Source organism: Pseudorasbora parva, chromosome 5, assembly GCF_024679245.1.
Source record: "Pseudorasbora parva isolate DD20220531a chromosome 5, ASM2467924v1, whole genome shotgun sequence".
Classification (NCBI taxonomy): domain Eukaryota; kingdom Metazoa; phylum Chordata; class Actinopteri; order Cypriniformes; family Gobionidae; genus Pseudorasbora; species Pseudorasbora parva.
The window spans coordinates 35,619,709-35,625,708 of record NC_090176.1 but is presented as its reverse complement, the minus strand read 5'-3'; the positions used below and the strand labels follow the sequence as shown (position 1 = coordinate 35,625,708).

The 6,000-nt window shown below is 35.5% G+C and overlaps 1 protein-coding gene across 2 annotated transcripts in view; it reads left to right on the top strand.

The window, feature by feature from the left end:
• The first annotated feature begins 248 nt into the window (after positions 1-248).
• Positions 249-6,000, top strand: part of satb2 (SATB homeobox 2) — a 41,104-nt gene continuing 35,352 nt past the window's right edge. For both annotated transcript variants that reach the window (XM_067444055.1, XM_067444054.1), the window contains exon 1: positions 249-380. The gene's annotated coding sequence lies outside the window, so the exon portion shown is untranslated. The remainder of the gene's footprint in view (positions 381-6,000) is intronic.

Here is a 6,000-nt window from a genome sequence, read left to right as displayed (position 1 = left end):
AACTCGCGGTAAACGGTGAACAAGATTCCGTACTACGGGAGAGATAGTCGTCGGTCGCTTCTCGGAACTTCTCGGAATCTGTGCTGTGTTCAGTCTCGTGCACTGTCCCCCCTCTCTCGCTCTCTCACTCTCTCTGCTCTCGCGCACTCTCTCTCTTCATGCTGTCTATCTCCTGCTACCTGTACCCCTCAGCTCGGAGTCTCTCAGTTCCAGTGGCTCAGTCGCAGCGCACAGTGCACGGAGCCCAAGTGTCCAACACCGAACTCGGCCGTATTCCGTCCTCCGCGAGGCAGCGAGAAGCCCAGCCCTGGATTCAATACTTTTAATCAATGGACAGAGCCCTCTCAACGGCCAACCGAGGTACCGACACGCCATAAGCAGTAAGTGCAACAGAAAATAACTTTCTTCTTCTTTCTTTGATGCTTGGCACATCGATGTTATCTGCTATAGTAACAACGTTCTCATATCCTATTGCAACCAATTAACATCTCAAATCGAACTGTAGCTATTCTAAATGTAGCCTAACATAAATCTTGTGTTTGAATATGAAAGTGATTTTTATGCCTTTATAAAGAAAATAAATATAGGCCCATTTAGCAGTTTTGAAGTCCATGGATGATTTACATATTCCCAATAACAGCGTAGCAATGAAACACGTTCATCATTTGTTACGTTATTTTTTATTTAACAAGTAACTAATTTTGCTAAAAGTTATAGAACTTGGCTTCGATAGTGATTGACATTGAAAAATGCAGAATTCAATAGAGAAGAGGGCCAATGAAACGAGGGCCGATTAAACGTTTTTACATTTGTAATATTCAACAGAATTGAATGTAGGCTATTAAACAGCATAATAATTATAATAATAATAATAATAATAATAATAATAATAATAATAATAATAATAATAATAACAATAATAATAATAATAATAATTTAAGATGTTTGAATTATGACGTCGTTTAGTTCAGTTTAGAACTCAATTAAAAAGTCAGTAGTGTTTAGGACAAGGATCAAAGTTATGCACCTTGCTTTGAATAATGACATTTTCTTTGACGAATATAGCATCATTTCTAGTTCTCTGATGTTATGCCATTAATAGTAGGCATAGAATGTTGATATGAGAGTTTTAAGGCTTAAGGTGGAGCTGGGTTTTAAAATAATTTTAAGATGTTTTAATTATATTTAAACATTTCAAAGAGCTAGCGAATTGATGCAAAATTATGAGACGCATCCTGGAAGAATTGTTGAGAGGAAATTCTGGTTTTATTAGCCTAGGCCAGATTAGGCCAAAAGTTTAGCTTCACACGTGTTTGACTTTTTTCTGTGGTCTCATCGCCCTCATGTCTTGTGTGTGTGTGTGTGTGTGTGTGTGTGTGTGTGTGTGTGTGTGTGTGTGTGTGTGGGTGTGTGTGTGTGTGTGTGTGTGTGTGTGTGTGTGTGTGTGTGTGTCTGTGTGTCTGTGTGTCTGTGTGTCTGTGTGTGTGTGTGTATATGTGTGTAGTCTATATGTTAGTATTTTCAGACTTATTTTATAAATTTTTATAATTTTCTAAGAGAATGAATCTTGATATCTAAAATGTCCTGCTTGTATTATTTTGTAAAATTATTGAATAACACGAAAACAAAAACAAAGCATTTAATTCTGTTAAGTAGATTTCAGCCTCGAGAAACTGACACTTATGATTTAACCGCAAACTTTCTTTCGTTTATCAACAGTCTATTCCATTGCTGTTTTTCCTATTGTGTTTTTCCTATTGTATAGGTTAGCCTTTCAAATATGATAGCATACATTAAAGTCAGCGAGAAATTTCGCTGATGGTTCGTGTTTAGTCGAACCCTTTGTGTTTTAGGCATCACATTTTTAAACAACTGCTAATTGAGATTTTTATTTTTTATGAGGAGAATGAGCCGTAGGGAGAACCTGAAGCAATAGAGAGTGTTAGTTTCATTCAAAGATAATTACACTTTAATTTTTCGATACATTTAAAATTGTTTTCAAACTAAATTATATTAAACTTAGAATTTAGAATTAAATTTAGAATTTATTTTATTAAAATATACAGAAACCAGTCTAGAAACTGTAAGAGGGTCATTTAGGAGTGAAATCTAACACAATGTATTTGTTTTATCACCTGATAGTTTCGCGAGATTTACATCAGTCAAACCTAATAACACGAAGAAATAAACCAAAATACTTGTCTACTCAAAGTAGATAAATTAGCCTATATTGGGCGCATAACTTGGCTCCTTAAGTCAAAGATATCGTGACTGTTTTTTTCTGCATCATGTTTCTTGTGAAGATACAAGTCTTCACAAGTAATTTTAAAAGCCCGTGAATTGGGCATTCTTGGTAGTGAACCGAAACGTCTGTGCCTGAAGAAAACAAAAAAACATCTCTAAATTAAGTAATGAAACAGGCTATGCTACCCTATCTTTTGTCGAAAACAATACACATTGCATGGAAATGGAACCACAGTTCACATTTGTACTCTTATTAGACTCTGAACTCTGAAGTAAATAGCTAAATCAAAAAAGAAAGAACTAAAAAAAACACATGCCGAGTGCACATGATTTGTTATTATGTTACATTCGATATTTTTCCCCTGTCAGTTCAAACTCCGAGTTATGTATACATCACTTTAAAACTTTAGAGCAGTGCATTTGAAGAGTCACTCACAAAATCATGCCTGTGCAAGAGGGGGGTATGGTTGCTATATAGCTGCCATCAGCGTTAAAGATCATTCTGTTTCTTTTTAAAATTACATTGATGTATCCATTATTCATTTGCACAAACTTGGCCCCAATAGCCAGCGGAGACGTTTTCTTAACCAAGACCAAAAGGAAAAAAAGTTAATTAGTCTCCGTAACAGAGAGGCTCTATAGGTCTCAGTAATTTTGCAATAGATGGAAGCCTCTGAGGATACTTTAATCTCGCGCTTTGGGGAGACTATCAGGATGGATCAAATCCAGCATTTATTCACGGCATGTTTTCTCCAGCTCTAGGCTAATTCAGGGAAAGTTTCGCGCCATAAACTTTTTATCTTGTAGGGCCTACCTACAAATCCTGTTAATTATTTTGTTTAAAAGTGCCTCGGAATGTCAGAATAATAAAAGAGTTTGCGAAAGATTCTCACCCAGCGACAACTATATTTACAATATAGCATTGTCTTGTTGGTTTTACAAATGGTTACCTCATAGGCTACTATAATATTCCATGACATTTCAATACTTATTATCTAGGCCTTAATACGAAAGTTCATAAAACTATTCTTCCGCTATAATATCTAGTCCGTGACAGGTTAAACTGGCCTATGGGTGCTGCGATATAGGCCTACAGATGTGCGTTAGCGAGGTTAACAGTCATAGCATGTTTTGACTGTTTTCATAATGAGCATTTTAGCCGGATTGGAACATAGGCCGACAAGCACGCAGTATAAGAACTATGATTTTAGTAGAATAGTTAGCCTGTATAATTTGCAGCAAAACTTTAGCACGTCAAGGCCTTCTACGCAACCTGGCACTGTAGCAATAATCGAATTAAGTCATTATATATATACACACAATATATACAAATACAAATTCTAAAGTAGACAAACATGTTCTCAGAGTAGATTTATTTTTGAAATTCAATTTTGAAATTCGGATTCTTAAATTCTGCCTATCAAGTCAAGACAAAAATCAAGACAAGCTATATATTATTTCCATCGTTATTACCCAATACAGTAAATGCAGTTAATGGCTCTGTATGCTATTAAGCACCCTATTGTCATAATTAATCATGGTTATATAGGCTACTTTTTCCTTCGAAAAATGTAAACAGTAAAACAATAATACAGTTCTTGAAACAGCAAAATTGTCAAATGTACATTACATCAAATTATTGTTTTGGCCAATTAAAAATATTACTTATAAAGGACATTTATTTATTTAATTTTTAAACATGACAACTTGAAATTGATTATAAATACCCTTGTAAAAGTTAAGTAAAAACTTAGCTTGAATATGCAAGTATATTGACTTTTTTTGTGTTTATTAAAAGCTTTTTTACATTTTAGTTTGGAGGACTGATTTTACACAACAAAAAACGAATATATATAGAATATATATATAGAATATATATATATATTAATTATTAAACCATTTAACACTCCACACCTAAATTTAGACCGCAGTCACCAATTCAATATATGTGTGTTCATGTGTGTTTTATAGCCGTGCTCATTGTAGTCTACCATGTGTGATTTTTGTGAGTCAATGTGTGGTCCCTGGAAGTGTCAGAGCAGTGAGCCTGCTCTGTGGTTTGTGTGTGTTGAGTGTTTGTGTACATTTGTGTTTGTCCGCTTTTGTCTATGTGCAAGTCAGAGCAAGAGATTTTGGGTGAACATAATAAACTGCTGCCAACTCTTTATCTTTTACTGTATAAGATGTTTATTAGCGAACTAAACGTGCTCCTCGGAAGGTCTGTGGCGCCCTCTCTTAACCAACATATTTTCTGCACATGTCCAGTATATTTGCACACTCATCCATATTATGGCAAATGTATTTGTTTATTTACTCTCACACTAATAAATTCATTATTATGTTATTAACAGTTATTCCCCTCTATGTAACACGACATAGTCTTACTGCTAAATAATATATACTAGTATTATTATTACTATAATATATATATACATGTAGTCCCAGTATCAAGCTTGTCTCACTGTATATTTCTAGTGTAATCATCTGTCTTGGTTACAGTTTGATCTGCCATCAAATTCATAGGTGATAAGCTGCTATCTATCTATTCTTCCCTTCCCAACGCACACACCTGTGAGACACAGAGGGGCCTTCAATACGAATCCCTCAACCATCTTCACCTGCTTTATCTGTACCCTGACTGAGCCGATGCTTTAATAACCCTGCAATAAATGAGTATCACAGCCCTATTCCCTGGTCAATAAGGTTAACGCCTTAGCATGTCGTCAACACAGAGATACCACGATACCACACGTTCTGTAACAACGCATGCTTTATCTCATGGCTCATTTGCATGCGCGTCTCTATTAGTTGTTATTAACTGCTGTCGGGTAAAGGGCTTTTATTACTTTTTTATTATTTTATTAGTTGGAAAAGGCAAGAAATTAGTCTCTCTTGTAATACCTTTTCTATAAATTATTTGAAAAAAACTTCTTTTTTGTCATCTTGATAGCCAACATTTCTCTCTCACTCTTTTCCCAACCATCTGCTTTTTTTCTCAGCATTTCTCGATATCGCTCTTTCCCTTCTGTGTATACTGACTGACAGTCTGAGCATAGTCAGATCAGTAGTGTGTCGTTTGCTGCCCTCAGTTTCCTGCGTGTGGTACAACTGGCAGAGGCCACTCTTATTGCCAAAGAAAAAAGTGCAATGTGGAAGGCAGAGGAAGGTTAGCAAGGGAAGGACCAGAAAATGTATATCGCATGCTTAAGAGAGAGACTCTGCAGTGTGGTCGTCGTAGTTTGGAAATTTGAGTCTCATGGGATCGGAGTTCTGTTCCACTCCCTCGTCTGGCTTCTCTCATCTACCCCTAAACATAACAGTCATTAGTTATGTTTGTAATGTGTGGCTGCAAGCATTACAAATAAAAGTGGAACCGTGTATCTGGTTGTGAATACCTACTGGTACAACATTGAAATGTAAGGTGCTGTTGTGTTGCATGTGGTGTGTCATTTGTCAAGAGTGCTGGTTAGTATGTATGCTTTTTATTAGCATTCAAAAACTGCATATTTGTCATAGCTTTAGTCTACTTTTCAAAATGGTATAACTTATATGATTTACAGCGCTTTCTTGCACCTTACTGTAAGCAATTTCTTAATCTTGAATTAAGATATTGCTTTCATTTTTTTAATCTTCATAATCTTTGTTGGATATTTCTGATACCTTGTACTGATTAGACATTTATCACTCTTTTTAACTGATGTCAACCAGTTGGAAGGACAGCTCATAAGACCAATCACACTTTTATAACGACTATAA